This window comes from Acipenser ruthenus, chromosome 25, assembly GCF_902713425.1.
Source record: "Acipenser ruthenus chromosome 25, fAciRut3.2 maternal haplotype, whole genome shotgun sequence".
Lineage (NCBI taxonomy): Eukaryota > Metazoa > Chordata > Actinopteri > Acipenseriformes > Acipenseridae > Acipenser > Acipenser ruthenus.
Window position 1 is genome coordinate 10712495 of NC_081213.1, and position 25171 is coordinate 10737665.

The 25171-nt window shown below is 43.4% G+C and overlaps 1 protein-coding gene across 2 annotated transcripts in view; it reads left to right on the forward strand.

Annotated features, from left to right (window-relative positions):
• LOC117962752 (transcription factor HIVEP3-like) overlaps nucleotides 1–25171 on the forward strand; it is a 148613-nt gene that overhangs the window by 56958 nt on the left and 66484 nt on the right. Inside the window, exons 2-3 of one of the 2 annotated variants that reach the window (XM_058999467.1) lie at nucleotides 5973–6070; nucleotides 19710–19772. The gene's annotated coding sequence lies outside the window, so the exon portion shown is untranslated. The remainder of the gene's footprint in view (nucleotides 1–5972; nucleotides 6071–19709; nucleotides 19773–25171) is intronic. The other variant, XM_058999466.1, reaches the window with a different exon arrangement.

The following is a 25171-nucleotide window of genomic DNA, read 5'->3' on the forward strand; positions in this document are numbered from 1 at the left end:
TGTGAGTGTGTGAGAGTGTGTGTGTATCATGGCAAGAGCCCTGCGTGTAAATATGGTTAATGTATTATTTTGTGTTTATTTAAAAAGGAATGGTTTGTTGTTGTAGTGTTAGGATTGAAATTGATTGTTTTGTGTTCAGGTAAAACGAGCATGTAGCAGAGCCCTGCTGGTAAAGCTACTATGATTGAAATGGATTGTTTTGTGTTGATTGAAAACGAATGATGTTAGTGTTGTTCGGCAGCGTGGATGGGATAAAAGCACCATCCCTGGAAACGCGTGCAGAATGTATCCGTCTCTGAATTGATTAAGTGATTGCTAATTTAGAGATGGCCACGTGTATAAAAGCACAGCAGAGAGGAGGAACGGGTGAGAGACAGAAGAAGATAAAGATTTAAAAGAAATAGATAAACAATTGCTACTCGTGCTGGAAGGACGAGCACGATACTTGTTGGTGAAGGTATTTTGTGCTTGCGACTGTTTTTGTTTAAACTTTTATTTTGGCTCTGTAAGCCGTGGTTTGTAAAAGTGTTTTGTTTATTTTTATTTAATAAATAGGCACACAGCGCTTCAACCCGCAGTACTTGTCTGTGTCAACTTCCTGGTCTGGGGACGTCCGCGCTCGACCGTCCTGCCAGTGTGTGAATTCCCTGGCCAGGCTGCTAATCCCCCAGGGTGGGTACAGGTTTGTTCCTCAGTCTCAGTTACTCAGTGCTGTCCTGATGGGAGTTACGAGGTAAATGAAAACCTACAGCTTGATCACACAAGGGATATGAATTCTTATCTGATGTTTCACAGATATTTTCTTCTGTTTGTAGAAGAATTCACAGCAGCTGTAGGTGTGTGGTCTATCACAATGTATCCCATCTTGTGCTTTTAACTGCACCCTGATGATTTTGTCAGCAGGTAGGTACAGCACTGATGAATGACCCTGGATTGCATCACCCCATCCTTGTTCCAAGGGGTTGATGGAACTGAGTAGGTGTAGCACAGGAATCCCCTTCATTGATACAGAGTCTGGGTTAATGTGACTTTGAATTGAAGGCAAGGCATCTTGCTGTCTCTGTCAATGGGAAGAATTGCATATTGTGTCTGTAAATGTTTACATGAGGACACATTCAGTTGGAAATCTGAAGCACTTATGAATGGGATGTTTCACTGTGTGTGTGTGTGTGTGTGTGTGTAGTTACAGCTCAACGAAGCATTTGATAACAACATGACAAAGCGTGCAGATTTATTCTGCTAATCCCTGATTGAGGTTCCATTCTGGCCTCGAAGCAGAAGGGAGAGTTCTAGAGAGTTCTAGAGGGGGTGTCATTGGTGACAAGGGCTCCTCTTTAGTTGGGAGAGTCGCACAGCGCTGAGTAGCTTTGCTATGCTTGTACTATGGGGAACTTTTCAAAGGGGACCTTCATTTAAACTCACTAACTCATTGCAAGGAGAAGAGTCCTGTGTGTGGGGTCTGCTGAATGAAGGATCTACAGTCCAGGAGCCGGACAAGCAATTAGAAACAAGGTGTGCAAATCACTGTCATTCACAGGGCTGATTTATTTGTTATGCAAATAAGAAACCCGCATGTGCATTCCACAGTATCATAAGCTGATCTCTTGTCACAATGGGACAGCAAGACAGCAGAGCTGGCAGGGTTTGATTTGAGGGCTGTTAGCATCAGCGAGACTGGACATATAGATAGGGGGCCTAATCTAAGGGTTTATGTATGTGAGAGAATATAAATGTACACCCTTGTACTATATTGGTTAATATATAATAATGAAATGCAGTGCAGTACCTCCCACAGTTTTGAGCGAGGCTTCAGGATGGTCAATAGCCCTGCTGTAGCAGAGCAGAGAGAACGGGCTGGAAGCTATTCAGGCATGTCTGAGAGGCGCTGAGGAGCTAAACCATGAAGGGTCTAATAGGTCAACAACAAGATCTTAACATCCATCCCAAACCAACCAGGCTTCTGAAGAGTGCTGTGATGTCATCTGTAGAACCGGAACGAGGCAAGACTCATAACCAATACAATAATCCAGTGAATTAAAAAACACAGCGAAAGATGAAATGCATGGAGCAGGTTTCAGCAGAGCCCTGGCCTTGGTTTAAATAATTCCACACTGGGATACAGTATCATTCCAGACCGTAGAATAGCCCCTTAAAACTGTTTCTGTGAATGAGACGTTACAGTACAGCTCCACACTGTGTTACAATACAGCTCCACACTGTGTTACAGTACAGCTCCACACTGTGTTACAATACAGCTCCACACTGTGTTACAGTACAGCTCCACACTGTGTTACAGTACAGCTCCACACTGTGTTACAGTACAGCGCCACACTGTGTTACAGTACAGCGCCACACTGTGTTACAGTACAGCTCCACACTGTGTTACAATACAGCTCCACACTGTGTTACAGTACAGCTCCACACTGTGTTACAGTACAGCTCCACACTGTGTTACAATACAGCTCCACACTGTGTTACAATACAGCTCCACACTGTGTTACAGTACAGCTCCACACTGTGTTACAGTACAGCTCCACACTGTGTTACAGTACAGCTCCACACTGTGTTACAGTACAGCTCCACACTGTGTTACAGTACAGCTCCACACTGTGTTACAGTACAGCTCCACACTGTGTTACAATACAGCTCCACACTGTGTTACAATACAGCTCCACACTGTGTTACAGTACAGCGCCACACTGTGTTACAGTACAGCTCCACACTGTGTTACAATACAGCTCCACACTGTTACAGTACAGCTCCACACTGTGTTACAGTACAGCTCCACACTGTGTTACAATACAGCTCCACACTGTGTTACAGTACAGCGCCACACTGTGTTACAGTACAGCGCCACACTGTGTTACAGTACAGCGCCACACTGTGTTACAGTACAGCTCCACACTGTGTTACAGTACAGCTCCACACTGTGTTACAGTACAGCGCCACACTGTGTTACAATACAGCTCCACACTGTGTTACAGTACAGCTCCACACTGTGTTACAGTACAGCTCCACACTGTGTTACAATACAGCTCCACACTGTGTTACAGTACAGCGCCACACTGTGTTACAGTACAGCTTCACACTGTGTTACAGTACAGCTCCACACTGTGTTACAATACAGCTCCACACTGTGTTACAATACAGCTCCACACTGTGTTACAGTACAGCTCCACACTGTGTTACAGTACAGCTTCACACTGTGTTACAATACAGCTCCACACTGTGTTACAGTACAGCTTCACACTGTGTTACAGTACAGCTCCACACTGTGTTACAGTACAGCTCCACACTGTGTTACAGTACAGCTCCACACTGTGTTACAATACAGCTCCACACTGTGTTACAATACAGCTCCACACTGTGTTACAGTACAGCTCCACACTGTGTTACAGTACAGCTTCACACTGTGTTACAATACAGCTCCACACTGTGTTACAGTACAGCTCCACACTGTGTTACAGTACAGCGCCACACTGTGTTACAGTACAGCTCCACACTGTGTTACAATACAGCTCCACACTGTGTTACAGTACAGCTCCACACTGTGTTACAGTACAGCTCCACACTGTGTTACAGTACAGCTCCACACTGTGTTACAATACAGCTCCACACTGTGTTACAATACAGCTCCACACTGTGATACAATACAGCTCCACACTGTGTCGTTTTCCAGTTTGTTGGGTGGAATTCCACTTGTTACCACAGCGATGTTCTTGTTTCTCAAGAGAAAGTGGATCAGAGCGGAGGTGGAAAGTGTAGCTGTCCACAGCGTGTGTGTGTGTGTGTGTGTGTGTGTGTGTGTGTGTGTGTGTGTGCCAGCCAGCACAGAGATTGCGTGTCTGGAGATCCTTTCTTGTGGCTTCTTTGTTTCTTGTGGGAGTTTCTTTTTTTTATTGATACATTTCTGCCCCAGATAGTTTTTCCAAACCCTTCAGGGGACTGAATTTACTAATCTTGTGCATGTCTGTGTTTCTAAAAGGATCAGAAAGCAGTCAAATCTAGAGATAAACAAATGTGAGTGTTATTTCCTGCTGTCCCTCCACCAACGTGCTTTCTTAGCAGCTCAGTAACATTCACAGAGAGGTCATTACAGTGCAGTGTAATTAAAGCATTGATCTCTAGTTCCCCTTTGCTTCTTATTAGACTTTCAATCGAACAAACATTCCTTATACTGCCGCCCAACGACTCATAAACTGTTTTATTGTATTCATTGCTGCCAATAACCTGTCAATTCATCATCTCTGAGGGAATCCTGAGCAGGGTTATTAATACAGAGCTATGATCTACCACTGTAGAGATCATGAGATCACAGTGAAATATCAGAGCAAGAGCTCTCAGACCCGCAGTGTGAGAGATGAGCAGTAACCCAGCTCTCAGACCCGCAGCGTGAGTGCAGTAACCCAGCTCTCAGACCCGCAGCGTGAGTGCAGTAACCCAGCTCTCAGACCCGCAGTGTGAGTGCAGTAACCCAGCTCTCACACCCGCAGTGAGTGCAGTAACCCAGCTCTCAGACCTGCAGTGTGAGTGAGTGATGGGCAGTAACCCAGCTCTCAGACCCGCAGTGTGAGTGCAGTAACCCAGCTCTCAGACCTGCAGTGTGAGTGCAGTAACCCATCTCTCAGACCCGCAGTGTGAGTGCAGTAACCCATCTCTCAGACCCGCAGTGTGAGAGCAGTAACCCAGCTCTCAGATCCGCAGTGTGAGTGCAGTAACCCAGCTCTCAGATCCGCAATGTGAGAGATGGGCAGTAACCCAGCTCTCAGATCCACAGTGTGAGTGATGGGCAGTAACTCAGCTCTCAGATCCACAGTGTGAGTGATTGGCAGTAACCCAGCTCTCAGGGAACACGTGCTGCAGTGAGAGCAGGTTCGAGTATCTCAGGAGATGGGCCTCTCTATGAGCCCATGACTCACACACCCCTCAGAGGGAAGCGGCACACTCTCAACCCTTCTTTCACTTACACCGTTTTTCCCTTGAAAACCTTTTTTTTTTCTCTTTTTAATTCTTTGTCAGAAAACTAGCAAAAACAGGAAATGCAGTCACGCTTAATTGTGTCATTATTGGTCAGCACTCGCCACCTGAGATGAGCTGGGACACTCCCCTCCCTTTCTGTCCCTGCCTCCCTCTCTCCCTGCACCTCTCTCCTTGCACAGTTCTCCCTGCCTCCCTCTCTCCCTGCACCTCTCTCCCTGCACCGTTCTCCCTGACTCCCTCTCTCCCTGTACCTCTCTCCCTCCCATTCTCTCCCAGTCTCCCTCTCCCTGCACCTCTCTCCCTCCCTTTCTCTCCTTCCCTTTCTCTTCCTGCCTCCTCTATCCCTGCACCTCTCCCTCCTGTTCTCTCCCTGCCTCCCTTTCTCTCCCTGCACGTCTCTCCCTCACTCTCTCCCTGCCTCCTCTATCCCTGCACCTCTCTCCCTCCTGTTCTCTCCCTGCCTCCCTTTTCTGCCTTTCTTCCTACCTGTCTTTCTCTCACCCTCTTTTCCCTCCTTATCTTTCTGTGTTTCATCCTCCTTTTCTGCCTCCTCTCAGTCCCCAGCCTCCCCCTGCTAGTTATACAAAGGGGAAAGGCAGGTTTTGTATTGTATGATTACTGATGGGAAAAAGACCTCCTATAAATAACTGATTGTGAAATCGGAATACAAAAATATAGAAAGAAACAAAAAAGCCTGAATGACAGTTGGATTGATAGTTACAGTAGAACCTGTCAAATCCCATTTAATTGGTTCCAGGAGTCCATCGGATATGTAGAAATGTCCTTCCTCAGAGGGAGTCGTTGTACTACATTGCAGTTGCTTTATTTACATCGGGAGATTATAAGTGAACAATGTCAGATACAGCAGTGTGTCTAAATCACCACAGTGTGGTACTGGACGTATACTATACAAAGCAAATCAGCACTGTGATACAGTATTTGGCAATTTACAAAACAGCATTCCAAAAACAGCTCTTCTCCTGCTTCCTCAGTCTATGCCAAAGCAATCCGTGCTGTTAACCCAAGACAGGAACAACAAGAAAGCAAACACAGACTGGCTTTGGAGGGCCGCGAAAAAATCTTGTTAACGGTACAGTAATTATATGAATCCCTTGCTTTCTTGTTTTCTTTTATTTAACCTGGTTAAAGTGACAGCATGTTAAAAGTGAAACTGAAATCCTGAATGCATCGTCTTTTCTTTTATCTGCAACTGAATGCATCGTGTTTTACTATGAGCTGAATTTACTGTGTTAGACCCATAATACAATGTTCACTGATCACTTTCCATCAGTGCTGTTCAGCTGGTAGCAGCATCCTGTGTGAATGACACATGCCAGAGGTTTTATTCCAGCCAACTGCTGCATTGTGAAGAAGCGGCCTCTGCCTGTTTATTCATGTAAACACAGTCACACCCATGTCCCCGGCTCTCGTGCGCTGTACTGTAACAAGATGCAAATGAGCTGAGACTTGTACACAGTGTTCCAGCTGTGCTGTGCTGTGCTGTGCTGTGCTATGCTGTGCTGTGCTGTGCTGTGCTGTGAGCCAGAAACTAAACCCAGGATCCTCTCCGCTTTTTATTTTTTGTAGTTTGTATTTGTTTCTTAAGAACAAGAAAAGGCCTTTTGGCCCACCTATGCTCATGGTCCGTTAGCACTCAGGAGAGGAAAAACAAAACAACCCGAACCAGGTTAGTAGAGGAAATGAAACCTCTGGGAATCCGTGGCTAGACGGACCGCCCTTCCTCCAGGCAGCTAGCTAAAGGTCTTATTGTGGTCACAGAGAGGGTCCTGTTCTCTGTGACCTGTGAAAAATAATTCTTAGCACTTACTTTGTTAAACCTCTTGACAATTTGAAATACCTCTATTAAGTCGCCTCTGACGCCTTCTTTCTAGGCTTTTCAGATTAATCTCTTTCAGTCTATCTTCACATGACATGTCCTTCAATCCTGGAATTAATCGTGTTGCTCTCCTCTGTACTCTCTCCAGTGCCTCAGTGTCTTTGTTATGATATGGGGACCAGAGCTGTACACAGTATTCTAGGTGTGGTCGTACCAGTGCATTATAGCATTTTAATATAACTTCTCTAGATTTGAATTCAACTGTCTTGAATATATAACCTAACATTCTATTGGCCTTTTTTATAGCTTTTCCGCACTGTGTTGGCTTAAGAGATTCATCCACTGCTACCCCCAAGTCCTTTTCATACACAGCCTCCTCTATTTCTTTATTATTCATGCTGTACTTGCCTATAATGTTTTTGCCCCCTATGTACTAGACTTTGCATTTATTCACATTAAATTTAATCTGCCATTAGTCTCTTTGTATTATTAAAGTTGCTGATTGGGAGTTGGCTACCCCTCCCAGTCATCTGCAAATTTGCATAGTTTATTGATTATGTCTTGGTCCAAGTCATTTCTATAGATTAGGAATAACAGTGGTCCCAATATTGATCCCTGTGGTGCCCCACTTGTTCCGTTACTCCAGTTTGATGCCTGGCCTCTAATTATCTTGTAAGCAGTTATGAATCCATGCTGCTACTTTACCATGTATACTCACTGATTTAATCTTTAGATATAGTCTTTCCTGCGGTACTTTGTCAAATGCCTTTTGAAAATCTAAGTAGATGATGTCATACGCCCTGTCCTTGTCCACTCTAGTAGTCACCTCCTGTAAGAAATCTAGTAAATTAGTTAAACACCCTTCCTAAAGCCATGCTAGCTGTCTCCTATGTTGTTACTATATAAATATTCCTCCATTTTGGTCCTTATTATAGTTTCCATGATTTTACAAATGATTGATGTTAAACTTATAGGTAGTTTGCTTATTATAAGTACTGCAGGCTGCAACGCTGGTAATGATGTTTGTGTACATTCTGTTAACTTTGTTATATTGTATAAATCCTCCTTTGTAAATACTTGTATAAAGTATTGATTAAGTGCATCTGTGATTTGGTTGTCTTTAGTCACTAAATTACCACTGCTGTCATGCAAACAACTGACTTCCTCTTTCAGTTTCCTTTTAACATTAACATAGTCAACAGACACAGTCACAGTGCTGCACAGAGCAGACTGGCTTCCCTGTCACAGACTGGTCGGCAGTCACAGTGCTGCACAGAGCAGACTGGCTTCCCTGTCACAGACTGGTCTGCAGTCACAGTGCTGCACAGAGCAGACTGGCTTCCCTGTCACAGACTGGTCTGCAGTCACAGGGCTGCACAGAGCAGACTGGCTTCCCTGTCACAGACTGGTCTGCAGTCACAGCGCTGCACAGAGCAGACTGGCTTCCCTGTCACAGACTGGTCTGCAGTCACAGTGCTGCACAGAGCAGACTGGCTTCCCTGTCACAGACTGGTCTGCAGTCACAGTGCTGCACAGAGCAGACTGGCTTCCCTGTCACAGACTGGTCTGCAGTCACAGTGCTGCACAGAGCAGACTGGCTTCCCTGTCACAGACTGGTCTGCAGTCACAGTGCTATAAAGTACTGTGTAAATTTACTGTGGTAAGCATTTAAAAAGAAGCAGAGAACAGAAGCAGCAAGCAGCAGCAGCAGCAGCTGTAGTAGTTACAGGAAGGGATATTCATTCTGGCGTGTTTTCAGGACCAGCGCTAGGCAGCGATTGAGGTGGCGCCCCCTCTGAGTTACTGCTGTGTATTGTGTGGTTAAACAGCATTAGTTACCATATGTCTCGGTGAATAGCTTTAAACTGAAACATATTCAGTATATTATTATTCATAATAGCTTTAATATAATTTCCCTACACTCAAATACGCATTTCAATCCCTTCTACACAACTGTCCAGCCAGGCACAGCGACAGAGAAGCTAAATAAACATCATTAATCAGAAAGCTTTGACTCCAGCCATGGCTCTGTATGCTTGCTACTCTCATAGATTGGCTATGGTATCAGTGTCTGTAAATACATCAGCGTTGTTATCCCCAAAATAATCCAAGAAAGTCAACAGTCTGGTTTCAGGAAATACTAATTCTCAGTGAAGAAGTACAAACATCTTCCAACGGAGCAAAAGTTCAGTAACAGCACGTAACGATTTGGGATGGGCAACTTTCTTTGAAGTGAACAGAAGGCTTCAAAAACCACAAAACTGTAAAAAGCTTTTGGCACGCTTTGCATTTATTTCAGTCGGCTACACAATGCAGAACTAAATAACTGCTACAGTGTATGCAGCATGTTAATGGAAGAGTAGGGGGTGAATACCGACAAATAAAAACATCTGCATTTAAAAAGGATTATTATTTTGGTATCTTGCCAGTCAGAGTGAAACGTGTGGTTCAGGTTATATTCCATTGGCACGGCCATGCCTCGGAGATACAAGGCATTGGGGCTTCCCTCCATTTTCATTACACATTCACACCGTGCATGGTACCTGGCTTTCTCTAGATAGCTTTCCTTTATGATAAAAAGAACCTTACCCCAGCCATCTGACTTCTACATTGAAAAAGGCACTTTGGAGCATGCTTATCATAGCAAAACAGTGCTTGAGAAATTAAACATATCAGGGCAAATAATCAATCTGTTTGTTGGCAGCCTAATAAAATGCCTGGTGGGTGAAATGCTCCACAGTGAATAGAAAAGTGTGAGCGCTTGAATCACATCAACACTGTATCCAAACTGGATGAACACACAACACCCACAAGAGGACTTATTGAATCACATCAACACTGTATCCAAACTGGATGAACACATAACACTCACAAGAGGGCTTATTGAATCACATCAACACTGTATCCAAACTGGATGAACACACAGAGCCCACAAGAGGGCTTATTGAATCACATCAACACTGTATCCAAACTGGATGAACACACAGAGCCCACAAGAGGGCTTATTGAATCACATCAACACTGTATCCAAACTGGATGAACACACAGAGCCCACAAGAGGGCTTATTGAAACACATCAACACTGTATCCAAAGAATCCAGTGCAGTGTGTACTGCTGGTATAGACCTGCTGTATGAGCCTGGTCTGCCAGCTGCACTGTAATAGAATCCAGTGCAGTGTGTACGGCTGGTATAGACCTGCTGTATGAGCCTGGTCTGTAATAGAATCCAGTGCCTGCTGTTTGTAGAGAGAAGAGCAGGTGGAAGTCAGGAGTGGGTTCACTTGATTCCTCAGTTTAGTTTGTGTGGCTGATTCATATCCTGTAACACTGACACTGTTCCTCTAGCGTGCGATCACAATCACCCACACTCCTCTGGAACTTTGTTTTTCAGTATTTTTACTTCATGCTTGTTGTACAACCTTAGACAGCTAGTCAGTTCAAATGACTTTTACACAACGAAAATTGACCAGTTTTGAATCTTTGTAAGAGACCCACTGTACTGTACTGAAAAAAACGTAAATATAATATGAAATAAATAAATAATGTTGGAATGAAGTGCGATCTTGCAGCAGTGTAAATTCAGAGGCGGGAGGGAGAGTTTGTTTTTCTGTTGGTATTAGCGAATGCTGGAATGAAGTGCGGTCTTGCAGCAGTGTAAATTCAGAGGCGGGAGGGAGAGTTTGTTTTTCTGTTGGTATTAGCGAATGCTGGAATGAAGTGCGGTCTTGCAGCAGTGTAAATTCAGAGGCGGGAGGGAGAGTTTGTTTTTCTGTTGGTATTAGCGAATGCTGGAATGAAGTGCGGTCTTGCAGCAGTGTAAATTCAGAGGCGGGAGGGAGAGTTTGTTTTTCTGTTGGTATTAGCGAATGCTGGAATGAAGTGCGGTCTTGCAGCAGTGTAAATTCAGAGGCGGGAGGGAGAGTTTGTTTCTCTGACTCTCTTTGTCCTCCCATTGTTGACTTCCTCCCGACAGCCACATCCTGGTTCTTCTCTGTGTCACGGCTTGCGTGGTGAGGCTATGTTTAGCTCCCAGCCCACTCGCAGTGAAATGCGTGGGCCACAGCTCGTGAATGAGGGGGCGGCAGCCGTTTCTAATTATAGCACTTCCTTTTTTCTTTTTATTTTCCGTGCTACGTCAGGCTTGCTTTCTTTCATTCTTGCTTTCTTTCATTCTTGCTTTCGTTCTTTGTTTACCTGATTGCTGACATTTTCTTGTCTAAATGAACCCAGGCTACTCTTTTCCCTAAACTGTGCCTCTGTATGCAGAACCTTGCCTCTACATGTCGTCAAATGTTTTAAACTGTTCTTTAAAAGGTATTTTTCAACTCTTATAAAAGTTTTCCATAGTAAAGCATAGCAAAGTGTGATAAAGTATAATAAAAGCATGGTTAAGCATAGGTAAGCACTGTAAAGTCCAGATGTGAATAGTAAAGCATATTAAAAACCCAGGCCAAAAATACAGGCAAACCCTGGAAGACTTTGGTAAGTACACATTATAACCACTGGAAAAGCATGGGGGAAACTGCAACCTCACAGTGCTAAAATACCATGGTAAGCATTTCTATTAGAGTCATAAGAATAGTAAGAATGGTAACCAGGCAATTGACTAGTGTTAGCATTTCATCTAACAATAGCTAGCATTCATATTCATGAATGTTAATCATGTTTACTTTATTAATGAAATTCCTTTGAACTATTTGCTGATAAATGAACAATGAATGAAACGTGAACAATGCATCTGAAATGCAAAGTTACTGTAACTTGTTTTATGAAACCCTTATACAAGTTTGCCTTGGGACGTTTTTAATCTTGACCTAAGCTTGCACTTCAGTGTGAGACTGAGGTAAGAGAGTGAGACTAGTTGTTAGTCTCACCTACACCTGTGCGAGCTTCCCAGCTGACAGCAGCGTTGTGATGCGCCTGTGCAAGTGAGCTCATTGTTGAGTCTGATGGGAAGGTCTGAAGGTGAGACTGATAACAAGTGGGCTTACTGGCCCTGAGCTGGTGGAAATGAGCTTCTGTCTTTCACAGCACGTTGTGTGCATATTGATTATCTGACATGAGGGTTTTCTTGAGCTGCTGTGTTAGCATGTCAGCTCGATAACAGGGGCCTCCTTCATGTTGAAAGAGTCTCTGTTTTAGTGTTCTTAGAGAGTTCAGGCCGTGTGCCGGACATGTTTTCATGGCCATTAAAAAATCCTCTTGGTTAAGTTTTACTTTATACTGAAAACCTTGAAATAGAAAGAAAGACAGAAAGGAAATCCCCTTGTGTCCTAATGAAATTCATCTTGTGAGTTGTGTAGCTGTCAGGTTTCCGTTTTGCACACAGATTGCAATGGCACAGTGCTCTGGGATTGACTGACGTGGTTCATGGGAATAGAGGGGTGGACTCTCAGATTCACTGAGATAGCGGAGAGAAGCTAGCCAGCGTTTTCAGGACAGACAGAGAAAGAGGAGAGAAGGAAAAGAAAAAGAGAGAAGTGAAAGAGGGGAGAAGGAAAAGAAAGAGAGGAGTGAAAGAGAAGGAAAAGAAAAAGAAGTGAAAGAGAAGGAAAAGAAAAAGAATGGAGTGAAAGTGGAGAGAAGGAAAAGAAAAAGAGAGGAGTGAAAGTGGAGAGAAAGTTCAATGGGGATGGTATAGAGAGAGAGAGGGGGGCCTGGGAGGCAGGGGTACAGCGGCTGTGTGATCTGGGGAAGCGATATGCAGGGGTACAGCGGCTGTGTGATCTGGGGAAGCGATATGCAGGGGTACAGCGGCTGTGTGATCTGGGGAAGCTATATGCAGGGGTACAGCGGCTGTGTGATCTGGGGAAGCTATATGCAGGGGTACAGCGGCTGTGTGTTGGGAGTGATGGTGAAAGCCCAGGAGACCGCCCATTGCGGGAGCGGTATGATCTGGGGAAGCGATATCTCACACCGTTTGAATGACAGTGCTCAGGGTGAGGCGCAGACAAAGGGCTCTTATTGTCTGTGAGTGAATGAAGAGAGAAGAGCGGGAGCGACACAGACACACACACAGCAATCACCAAAAGGCACCGTACTCACATTGTAAATACACACTGATCTACTGAGGAACCATGCATTAACCCTTCCAGTGCCAGCACAGACACAACAAGCCCTCTGCATGGTACACTCACATTGTAAATACCTACAGAGGCCCTGTGCATTAACCCTTCCAGTGCCAGCACAGATACAACATGCCGTTGGCCTGGTGCTCTTGTAAGGTTTAAAAATGAAGGTTTTTCACTCCATCTTATTCGTATGATTCTGTATGACACGTGCATCCACAATGTTTAGAATTCACATCCTAGCCCTATATTTAATGTAATATGCCTGTATTTAATGTATTTGCATTTTTTTTAATGTACCATGCCCTGTATTTCACTGTATTTAATATGCATTGTTCCTCATTATCTTGTAAAGCGCATTGTGATGGTGGTCCACTATGAAAGGCACTATGTAAAATAAAGATTGATAAAGATTGATTGATAAACATGGAATGAACTACTTTGTTACTCTATAAGAATGAGACCAGACCATGTTTAAAATTTTGACAATGTTTACCATTTATTAGTTCCAAATACCCACATTACATTCTACATTGAAAGTTGTTGTTTAGATACAATACGTGCCACTAGTATTAATCAGATTATCTCCACCTCTGGATGCTTCAGTGATGGTCCTGATGATCTGGAGGTATTGGGAGCTTCTCTGTCTGTGTCGCCTCTATCCCTGGTATTTATACTGATGATCTGGAGGTATTGGGAGCTTCTCTGTGTGTGTCGTCTCTATCCCTGGTATTTATACTGATGATCTGGAGGTATTGGGAGCTTCTCTGTCTGTGTCGTCTCTATCCCTGGTATTTATACTGATGATCTGGAGGTATTGGGAGCTTCTCTGTCTGTGTCGCCTCTATCCCTGGTATTTATACTGATGATCTGGAGGTATTGGGAGCTTCTCTGTCTGTGTCGTCTCTATCCCTGGTATTTATACTGATAATCTGGAGGTACTGGGAGCTTCTCTGTCAACCATTTAGTGATCTGAAATCATTAGATTATTGATGGACAGATTCTGAATAATTAGACCACTAGAGATAACCAAATCTAATGTATGGCCATGAGTAGGACCAGTAACATGCTGAATAAAACACAAGGACTCAAGCAATGCCAGAAACTCTCTACCAAGAGGATCTCTATCGACATCAACATGTACATTAAAATCACCTGAAAGTAAGATACTATGATGTTTAACAATAATTGTTGATAAAACCTCACTGAATTCAGATAGAAAAGAAGAGCTGGCTCTAGGGGGACGATAAGTAACAGCAGCCATAATAGGAGTTTGCCATGAAACATACAAGATAGGATTTCAAATGATGTATAAACCTCTGTTTTTTCATTGCAAAAATTAAACTCATTATCAAAAATGGTGGCAAACCACCACCTCGTCCCTTAAGACGAGCTTTCAGATAGAAGGAAACACCTGAAGGACAGGCCTCTACCAGGGATGCATTTTCATCTCTCTTCAACCACGTCTCAACTATAGCAAAAATGTCTAAATTCGTTTCAAGAATAAAATCGTTAATTAAAACTGACTTGCTTGCCAAAGATCTTATATTAAGTAAGCCAAGACGCAGCATGGTTGGTGCAGGGCATGGTAAGTTGACAGTGTGATGAAGTCATAACTTTAACTACATTTTAAGTACCAGAGCCCGGAGGGGAAGCTGTTGGTTGATAGTAGGGAACTGACACTACTTCAATTGGGCAGATTAAATGTTTCAGTTGTGGAGTCTACACCGTGTAACAATTTTTTTTTTTTTGTTCCTGGGTAGTAAGTGTTATTTCCTAATTGCTTATGCCTCAAAAGTATAGAAAATGGCTATTATTCCCCACAAACTTTGCTTTTGTGACCAGGACAGTGATATTTTGAAATTTACCTATTTTCCAGAACATTCCAGATAGATTCAGTGCTGAGTAAACTTGGAGTAACTTCTAGAACTTTCTAGAACTTTCCAGTAATATAAATAGTAGTATAAATATAGGGGCCTTAAGCCCACCAGTTCAGTTTAGTTCCAGCTGCCTAAGTGGATACATATCTGCATTTTTCTGAGATGGCATCAAGAGGCTGCAAGCATCCGGCAGACGCATTTTGCTATGTCTGCGGCCAATTTATCAAGACAAGAGCAAAAAGTACTCCGTGGAAGCATCTGCTAAGATGTGTGAGGCCTACAAGGCATATTTCGGCATGCCTGTCTGGGATCAAGACAAACCCTGGGCACCTCATTTCACCTGCGAGCACTGCAAAAAAACTCTGGAAGGTTGTTGCTCGGAATTTTATGTTATAAAATGTGTTAACATTTTTAAAATTGTAAAAGTTTTTAATTTTAAAATGTTTTACAATTTTCAATGTTATTGAAAAAATATATCATATATGAAAAATGTTGCGAGAATCTCTTACACATTAGTCATGGGTGAAATAAATGCATTTTTGTAGGATGGTACAGAGGGGAAAAGAGAGCCATGAAGTTCGCTATCCCAAGAATTTGGCGGGAACCCACTGACCACTCAAGCAACTGCTACTTCTGCATGGTGGACCCTTCCAAACGTCGGACTGGCAAGAATGCACCTGCTATCACGTATCCGGACCTTCCTTCATCCATCGCCCCGGTGCCACTCTGCCATGAGCTCCCCGTACCCACTCCTCCGGAGAGAGAGCAGCCGTCTTTAGAAGAGAGCAGCAAGTCAGAGAGCGAGGAAGACGTTGTAGATCCAGATGACAATTTCAGAGGTGGAGCTGAGGAGAGAAACCCATACTACCCCAACCAAAAAGACCTGAACGACTTGATTAGAGATCTTGGTCTCACCAAGTCCAATGCCGAGCTTTTGACATCTAGGCTCAAGCAGTGGAACTTGTTGGATGAAAGTGTGCAAGTCGCAGATCAGAGGAAGCGTCACCAACCTTTTTCCAGCTTCTTCACCCGTCAAGATGGGCTCTGCTTCTGCCACAATGTGACCAGTCTGTTCGAGGCAATCGGAATCGCCTGTAACCAGAATGAGTGGCGCCTCTTCATTGACAGCTCATCCAGGAGCCTCAAAGCTGTGCTGCTCCATAATGGTAACAAGTACCCGTCTCTTCCCCTGGCTCACTCGGTGCACCTCAAAGAGGATTACAACTGCATCAAGACCTTGCTGGACGCCTTGAAGTATGAGGAGTACGGCTGGGAGGTCATAGGAGACTTCAAAATGGTGGCATTCCTAATGGGTCTCCAAGGTGGTTTTACCAAGTTTCCCTGCTATCTTTGCCTTTGGGACAGTGGACACCAAGGCGCACTACCACAGGTGGGACTAGCCACAGCGGACCGAGTTCTCTGTGGGGAGGAACAACGTAAAGTGGGAGCCACTGGTGGACCCCCGGAAGGTGCTGATGCCACCACTGCACATCAAATTGGGCCTTATGAAACAATTTGTCAGAGCTCTAGATAAGGAGTCGGCAGCCTTCAAGTACCTTCAAGACTTCTTCCCTAAGCTGTCTGAGGCAAAGGTCAAAGCCGGTGTCTTCATCGGACCACAGATAAAGAAGATCCTGGAGTGCAATGAATTCCCCAAGAAGCTCACTAGTAAGGAGAAAGCGGCTTAGAACAGCTTTGTCGCAGTGGTTCGGGGCTTCCTGGGCAATCACAAGGCCGAAAACTATGTGGAGCTGGTTGAGACTCTGGTGAAGAACTACGGCACAGTGGGCTGTAGGATGTCCCTCAAAGTCCATATCCTTGACGCTCATCTTGATAAATTCAAGGAGAACATGGGAGCGTACTCGGAGGAGCAAGGCGAGCGCTTCCACCAGGATATACTGGACTTTGAAAGCCACTACCAAGGACAGTATAACGAGAACATGATCGGAGACTACATTTGGGGGCTGATTCGTGAAAGTGATTTACAGTATAATCGTAAATCTCGAAAAACTACTCACTTCTAAATCTTTTGTAGTCATGTTTGTATTACTTTAGTATAAATACATGTTAATTTGGATTCATATGTTGTTTTTTTCTGACTTTATGTAAACGAAAAGACACAAATTCGCCCGTTTTCTCATTGGAAATAGGTAAATTTCAAAATATCACTGTCCTGGTCACAAAAGCAAAGTTTGTGGGGAATAATAGCCATTTTCTATACTTTTGAGGCATAAGCAATGGCTCCATACCTTCAGGAACATTCACAAATCAGAAAACTCTTATAAGAAACGCTGTGTATTAATGAAGGCACTAGCTGAGACGTCTTAAATGCATATTTCCTATAACACTGCTAATGACACTTTCATTGTGGGACTTTTCCTAAATAACATTCCACTGACAAACAACAACCCCAAGCAGCAACTCCATGCCAAGCTTTTACTGGAATAAATCAACAAGCAATTAAATCACACTGAACTGAAGAAACATGTGAGAATATCTGAATCAATGCGGTAGAGAGCAATAACACGACAAAGCACAGGGATAGCGCTGCAGAATACAGGGCCTTGGGGCAGCATGTGAAAACACTGGCATTACTGAGTAATTACCTTCTCTCACGTGGTAACTGCAGTGTAATTACATGGAAATGCTCTTGCGAATCCTGTTACTGTAGTTACAGTAGTGTAATCACACGCAATTAGGAAATAACACTTACTACCCAGGAACAAAAATTGTGTTACATAGAGTAATTCTCAATGTTTTCTACCAATCTAAACGATCCCAAGCTATTTGGATGCAGACCATCGTTCTTAAAAACCGAGGTCTCGCCCAGAATATCCCACTGTCAATAAAAGCCAGATTCTCAGAGGCACAGCTGTATGCTAGCCAGTCTACTAAAGGCTTCACATCCCCTCATGAAATCCATTACCGATACCTTAAACCGCAATAATTAGTACAAATATTCTAACCATTTCCATCTTCGGAGAACCCAGCCCTGTGCACTGTGGGTATTTCATTGATACACTCCTAGTAGAGCTCCTGCAAGCTGTGCTGGGGTAGGCATGGATACTGCAGTGTGTGTCTGAGTGGTACTGTATTGCAAGGTTCAACACTGAGTGGGGTAGGCATGGATACTTCAGTCTGTGTTTGAGTGGTACTGTAATAGTCAGTTTTGCTTCATGAAATAGTCAGCTTTGCTTCATGAGTGATTGTAGCACATATTCCACCTAGCATCTGTTCGTGGTTAACCAACGGTATTCCTGGCTAAAACTGATCTGACTCAATTTGAATAGCGGTGGTGTGTGTTTTCAGCCTGTGTAAACTGAACTTGGTATTTTAAAAGATCCTATTTGAATAGAGCAGCACAGAGACCTGCTGTGGACGAGATGTGTGGGTTACTCTGGTGGTGTCTGTCAGACATGCTTCAAATAAATAAATACATCCCGGTGCAGCTGCTCTGAGCTGCTGAAGGATAACGGGATTCTGTATTCTTTAACCTCTGCAATGATGGAAAGATATGGAGGCCAGATTTACCAATCCCAATGTTAGTTAAAAAATCAAGTTCTATTTGTGTAACGAAACACTTGTGGAATGTGGATTTTTGTATTGGGGTGCCTGTCTATAAGATCAGGTAGGAATGTCCCATAGCAGGCAGCAGGTTTGTTCAGTGGTCTCTCTGGAGGTCTGGGGTGCAGTCTGTCTGCTCAGGTCACAGCCTTGCCCCCCATCAGTCTGCTTGTATTGAGAGAGGATTTGCACAGAATGTTTGCAGTCACCCCCCCCCCATGCATTTCCATGGTTATACAATGTATTTCCATGGTTATACAATGCATTTTCCATTACCATGGTTTGGAATGATTTTTAATATGCTTTACCATACCTCTCTGGGATTTACAATGCTTCCCTATTATTATTTATTTATTTAGCAGACGCCTCTCTCCAAGATGATACAAAGACTAGGGTGTGTGAACTGTGCATCAGCTGCAGAGTCACTTAAACCGGGTCCACACCTGAGCAATCAGCTGCGTAACCAAATCGCTCTCGAAACTGCGCAACTTAATCTCCTGCAACCGCTTTGTCCAAACCTGAGCAACTAGTTGAGCAACACGTTTCATGCGTTTAAAGCGTGTGTATCTTTGTTTTTTTCTGCTGCTGGTGCTGTCGGTCTTTCCTTCATCTGTTATTATCTTTAGTAAATGATGGCTTGAATGCTGGACAAGACCTTGGCTGAGGACGCAGTTGTTATCTTTTTAAATAGTTGACATCTTTTTAAATAGTTGACATCTTTTTAAATGTACCTTCTCTTTATCACAGGAAAGTAGAGAGTCAGGAGATTGTAACAACCAATGAGCGATCGTGCACATGTTAAAAAACGTCACTACAGATCGCTCAGCAGATTGCTTGTCTCCACTGTAAGCAACCAGTTGCTCAACAGCTTGCTCGGGTATGGACTCGACTTTACAACAACGTCTCACCCGAAAGATGGAGCACAAGGAGGTTTAGTGACTTGCTCAAGGTCATACAGTGAGTAAGTGAGTGAGCTGGGATTTTAACCAGGGACCTTCTGGTTACAAGCCTTTTTCTTTAACCACCGGACCACACAGCTTCCTATGCTTTACCATGCTTTCACTATAAGAACATAAGAACGAACATTTACAAACGAGAAGATGCCATTCGGCCCATCTTGCTTGTTTGGTTGTTAGTAGCTTATTGATCCCAGAGTCTCATCAAGCAGCTTCTTGAAGGATCCCAGGGTGTCATTGGTAAACTTCTTAGGCTTTTGCAGACCACAAGTTAATCTTTTTCCTCTTCCAGTTCATATGTGGCACCAGGGTATGGTGACATCTGAAACTAGAATCCTGGTATTGAGTCACAGCCCCAGGTACTAGTTCACTAGGGCTGTCCTAGAGATAGATGTTAATCCCTGTGTCTCCTATCTTTCCCAGGCCCCGGGTCCCCCCTTTCAGGAGAATGAGCCGAGTGCAAGGAGAGGAGCCCTGATTCCACAGGTAAGAGCGCAAATGAAAACTCCTTTCATTCCCCTCTCTCATTGTGACAGTGTTACTATGAAAATCTCTTTCATTCTCAGCTCTCTCATTGTGACAGTGTTACTATGAAAATCTCTTTCATTCTCAGCTCTCTCATTGAGACAGTGTTCCTGTGAAAACCCCTTTCATTCTCACCTCTCTCATTGAGACAGTGTTACTGTGAAAACCCTTCATTCTCACCTCTCTCATTGTGACAGTGTTACTGTGAAAACCCCTTTCATTCCCCACTCATTGTGACAGTGTTACTGTGAAAACCCCTTTCGTTCTCACCTCTCTCATTGAGACAGTGTTACTATGAAAACCCCTTTCATTCCCCTCACTCATTGTGACAGTGTTACTGTGAAAACCCCTTTTGTTCTCACCTCTCGCATTGTGACAGTGTTACTGTGAAAACCCCTTTCATTCTCACCTCTCTCATTGCGACAGTGTTACTATGAAAACCTCTTTCATTCCCCTCTCTCATTGTGACAGTGTTACTGTGAAAACCCATTTAATTCCCCTCTCTCATTGCAACAGTGTTACTGTGAAAACCTCTTTCATTCTCACCTCTCTTATTGAGACAGTGTTACTGTGAAAACCCTTTCATTCTCACCTCTCTCATTGTGACAGTGTTACTGTGAAAACCCCTTTCATTATCACCTCTCTCGTTGTGACAGTGTTACTGTGAAAACCTATTTCATTCTCACCTCTCTCATTGAGACAGTGTTACTGTGAAAACCCCTTTCATTCTCACCTCTCTCATTGTGACAGTGTTACTATGAAAATCTCTCATTCTCAGCTCTCTCGTTGCGACAGTGTTACTGTGAAAACCCCTTTCATTCTCACCTCTCTCATCGCGACAGTGTTACTGTGAAAACCCCTTTCATTCTCACCTCTCTCATCGCGACAGTGTTACTGTGAAAACCCCTTTCATTCCCCTTTCTCTTTATGACAGTGTCACTGTGAAAATCTCTTTCATTCTCCTCACTCATTGCGACATTTGTAGTCTGAAGGAGGCGCCCTGTCCCTGTTTGTTTTAAGGAATGTTTTGATAAGGACTGTTTTTTTAAAACCTGTTTTGCCATCCATGGAAAACCTTTTTCAGTTGTTTTTAGAGAGGGTTACAAGTTTATTCTCAATTTTAAAAGCAGAATTTAAACTAAAAAATGTTTATAATACAATACAATACAATACAATACAATTCACAGTACAAAAACATTCCTTAAAACAGTATTTAAAGCTTTGTGAATAGGGGCTGAGGATGAGGATGCATATTTTTTCATGATGAGCAAATAGGCACAAAATAAATAGTTACCAAACAACTCAAGAATAGGTTTGATAATACAAATAAAAGTAATCTGACTCACTTTCTGCTACGGGGCAGTGCAGAGGCATGGAATCACATGGTAACAGTCACCATGATCAAATCTGATATGAATGATAGGTGTGTAATTACTTGGACGTGGCCTGTACTGAAGTGTGACGTGTGATTACACTACTGTAACTACAGTAACAGGATTCGCAAGAGCATTTCCATGTAATTACACTGCAGTTACCACGTGAGAGAAGGTAATTACTCAGTAATGCCAGGGTTTTCACATGCTGCCCCAAGGCCCTGTATTCTGCAGCGCTATCCCTGTGCTTTGTCGTGTTATTGCTCTCTACCGCATTGATTCAGATATTCTCACATGTTTCTTCAGTTCAGTGTGATTTAATTGCTTGTTGATTTATTCCAGTAAAAGCTTGGCATGGAGTTGCTGCTTGGGGTTGTTGTTTGTCAGTGGAATGTTATTTAGGAAAAGTCCCACAATGAAAGTGTCATTAGCAGTGTTATAGGAAATATGCATTTAAGACGTCTCAGCTAGTGCCTTCATTAATACACAGCGTTTCTTATAAGAGTTTTCTAATTTGTGAATGTTCCTGAAGGTATGGAGCCATTGCTTATGCCTCAAAAGTATAGAAAATGGCTATTATTCCCCACAAACTTTGCTTTTGTGACCAGGACAGTGATATTTTGAAATTTACCTATTTCCAATGAGAAAACGGGCGAATTTGTGTCTTTTCGTTTACATAAAGTCAGAAAAAAACAACATATGAATCCAAATTAACATGTATTTATACTAAAGTAATACAAAAATGACTACAAAAGATTTAGAAGTGAGTAGTTTTTCGAGATTTACGATTATACTGTAAATCACTTTCACGAATCAGCCCCCAAATGTAGTCTCCGATCATGTTCTCGTTATACTGTCCTTGGTAGTGGCTTTCAAAGTCCATTATATCCTGGTGGAAGCGCTCGCCTTGCTCCTCCGAGTACGCTCCCATGTTCTCCTTGAATTTATCAAGATGAGCATCAAGGATATGGACTTTGAGGGACATCCTACAGCCCACTGTGCCGTAGTTCTTCACCAGAGTCTCAACCAGCTCCACATAGTTTTCGGCCTTGTGATTGCCCAGGAAGCCCCGAACCACTGCGACAAAGCTGTTCCAAGCCGCTTTCTCCTTACTAGTGAGCTTCTTGGGGAATTCATTGCACTCCAGGATCTTCTTTATCTGTGGTCTGACGAAGACACCGGCTTTGACCTTTGCCTCAGACAGCTTAGGGAAGAAGTCTTGAAGGTACTTGAAGGCTGCCGACTCCTTATCTAGAGCTCTGACAAATTGTTTCATAAGGCCCAATTTGATGTGCAGTGGTGGCATCAGCACCTTCCGTCCACTTGACGTTGTTCCTCCCCACAGAGAACTCGGTCCGCTGTGGCCAGTCCCGCCTGTGGTAGTGCGCCTTGGTGTCCCTGCTGACCCAACTTGGTAAAACCACCTTGGAGACCCATCAGGAATGCCACCATTTTGAAGTCTCCTATGACCTCCCAGCCGTACTCATCATACTTCAAGGCGTCCAGCAAGGTCTTGATGCTGTTGTAATCCTCTTTGAGGTGCACCGAGTGAGCCAGGGGAAGAGACGGGTACTTGTTACCATTATGGAGCAGCACGGCTTTGAGGCTCCTGGATGAGCTGTCAATGAAGAGGCGCCACTCATTCTGGTTACAGGCGATTCCGATTGCCTCGAACAGACTGGTCACATTGTGGCAGAAGCAGAGCCCATCTTGACGGGTGAAGAAGCTGGAAAAAGGTTGGTGACGCTTCCTCTGATCTGCGACTTGCACACTTTCATCCAACAAGTTCCACTGCTTGAGCCTAGACGTCAAAAGCTCGGCATTGGACTTGGTGAGACCAAGATCTCTAATCAAGTCGTTGAGGTCTTTTTGGTTGGGGTAGTATGGGTTTCTCTCCTCAGCTCCACCTCTGAAATTGTCATCTGGATCTACAACGTCTTCCTCGCTCTCTGACTTGCTGCTCTCTTCTAAAGAGGGCTGCTCTCTCTCCGGAAGAGTGGGTACGGGGAGCTCATGGCAGAGTGGCACCGGGGCGATGGATGAAGGAAGGTCCGGATACGTGATAGCAGGTGCATTCTTGCCAGTCCGACGTTTGGAAGGGTCCACCATGCAGAAGTAGCAGTTGCTTGAGTGGTCAGTGGGTTCCCGCCAAATTCTTGGGATAGCGAACTTCATGGCTCTCTTTTCCCCTCTGTACCATCCTACAAAAAATGCATTTATTTCACCCATGACTAATGTGTAAGAGATTCTCGCAACATTTTTCATATATGATATATTTTTTCAATTTCAAACATTTTAAAATTAAAAACTTTTACAATTTTAAAAATGTTAACAAATTTTATAACATAAAATTCCGAGCAACAATTGTCCATCTTACCTTCCAGAGTTTTTTTGCAGTGCTCGCAGGTGAAATGAGGTGCCCAGGGTTTGTCTTGATCCCAGACAGGCATGCCGAAATATACCTTGTAGGCCTCACACATCTTAGCAGATGCTTCCACGGAGTACTTTTTCGCTCTTGTCTTGATAAATTGGCCGCAGACATAGCAAAATGTGTCTGCCGGATGCTTGCAGCCTCTTGATGCCATCTCAGAAAAATGCAGATATGTATCCACTTAGGCAGCTGGAACTAAACTGAACTGGTGGGCTTAAGGCCCCTGTATTTATACTACTATTTATATTACTGGAAAGTTCTAGAAAGTTCTAGAAGTTACTCCAGGTTTACTCAGCACTGAATCTATCTGGAATGTTCTGGAAAATAGGTACATTTCAAAATATCACTGTCCTGGTCACAAAAGCAAAGTTTGTGGGGAATAATAGCCATTTTCTATACTTTTGAGGCATAAGCAATTAGGAAATAACACTTACTACCCAGGAACCAAAAAAATAATTATAATTTGTTACACGGTGTAACAAATTTTTATAGTAACTGCAGGTTTATAGCGGTACTGCGTCGTCTTTTCCATATGCAGTAGTAAGTCTGTAAGGCAGGCACACAAGCTGGAAGCAGCCCCGTGTATGGATATGTGATCAGTTAAATGCACAGCTGACCCTGTCTTCTCGTGAGCACTTTGGGTGGACAATAGGACCGCAAAGCCAAGCTCTTATACCATGAGAGAGAGGGTCAACTGCACATATAAGTTTATTATAAATCATGTATTCATTAGAAGAAAACAGTACATGACTTAATTAAGGACATTCTTGCTATTGGTTGGTTGTCCGCCATACACAAGATGACACTTAAGGCAAAATAACGTGTTCTGGAATGTTCTGAAATGCCATTTTGAAAGGCTGAGCAGCTTCGTGGTTTATATGAATGATTCATTACAGATAGGGTGGTTAGAACACAAGTGGTGGTCACGTTTACCCAAGATACAGCCATTAATATTGCATCACTTTGCATCTGTCAGCCCCAGGATTAAGTTTCACTTTTTAAGATCTATTGAAGATGTATTGAACAATAAATAATAGTGTGAAGTAACCAGGACATTGTCCAGGGGTCTTATAACTGAACAGCAGTGCAGAACAGCAGTGTTAATCTGAGGGGCTTTGTGGGTACCCTAATATCACAGTGTAATAAAGCATAGTGAAAGCATGATAAAGCATTGGACATCTCTGTAAACAATATCCACAAAGTCCTGGCCAAAAACCTTCAGGTCTAGCCTTAGTCTTCAACAAACAATGTTTGGATAAGGTTTCATTTTTAATCCTTGGAAGAAGCCAGAGGGGCCAGTGCCAGGACTGAAAGAAACTGGGCTCTGCCTCAATCTGGACCGGTGATTTAAAGCTACAGTAACACAGAGTGACAGAGCCATGCAGGAAGAAGACTTCAGCACTGAACCGGCTAGCGCTGACATATGTAGCATGCTTTGTGAAGCACACAGGTTTTTAATGATAACAAACAATACTATGTTTTTAGTCACTACCTTGGCTTTTTTTCTGAAGATTTTGTCTGTAACTAAAGATTCATTGTGGTGTGATTGTTTAGCC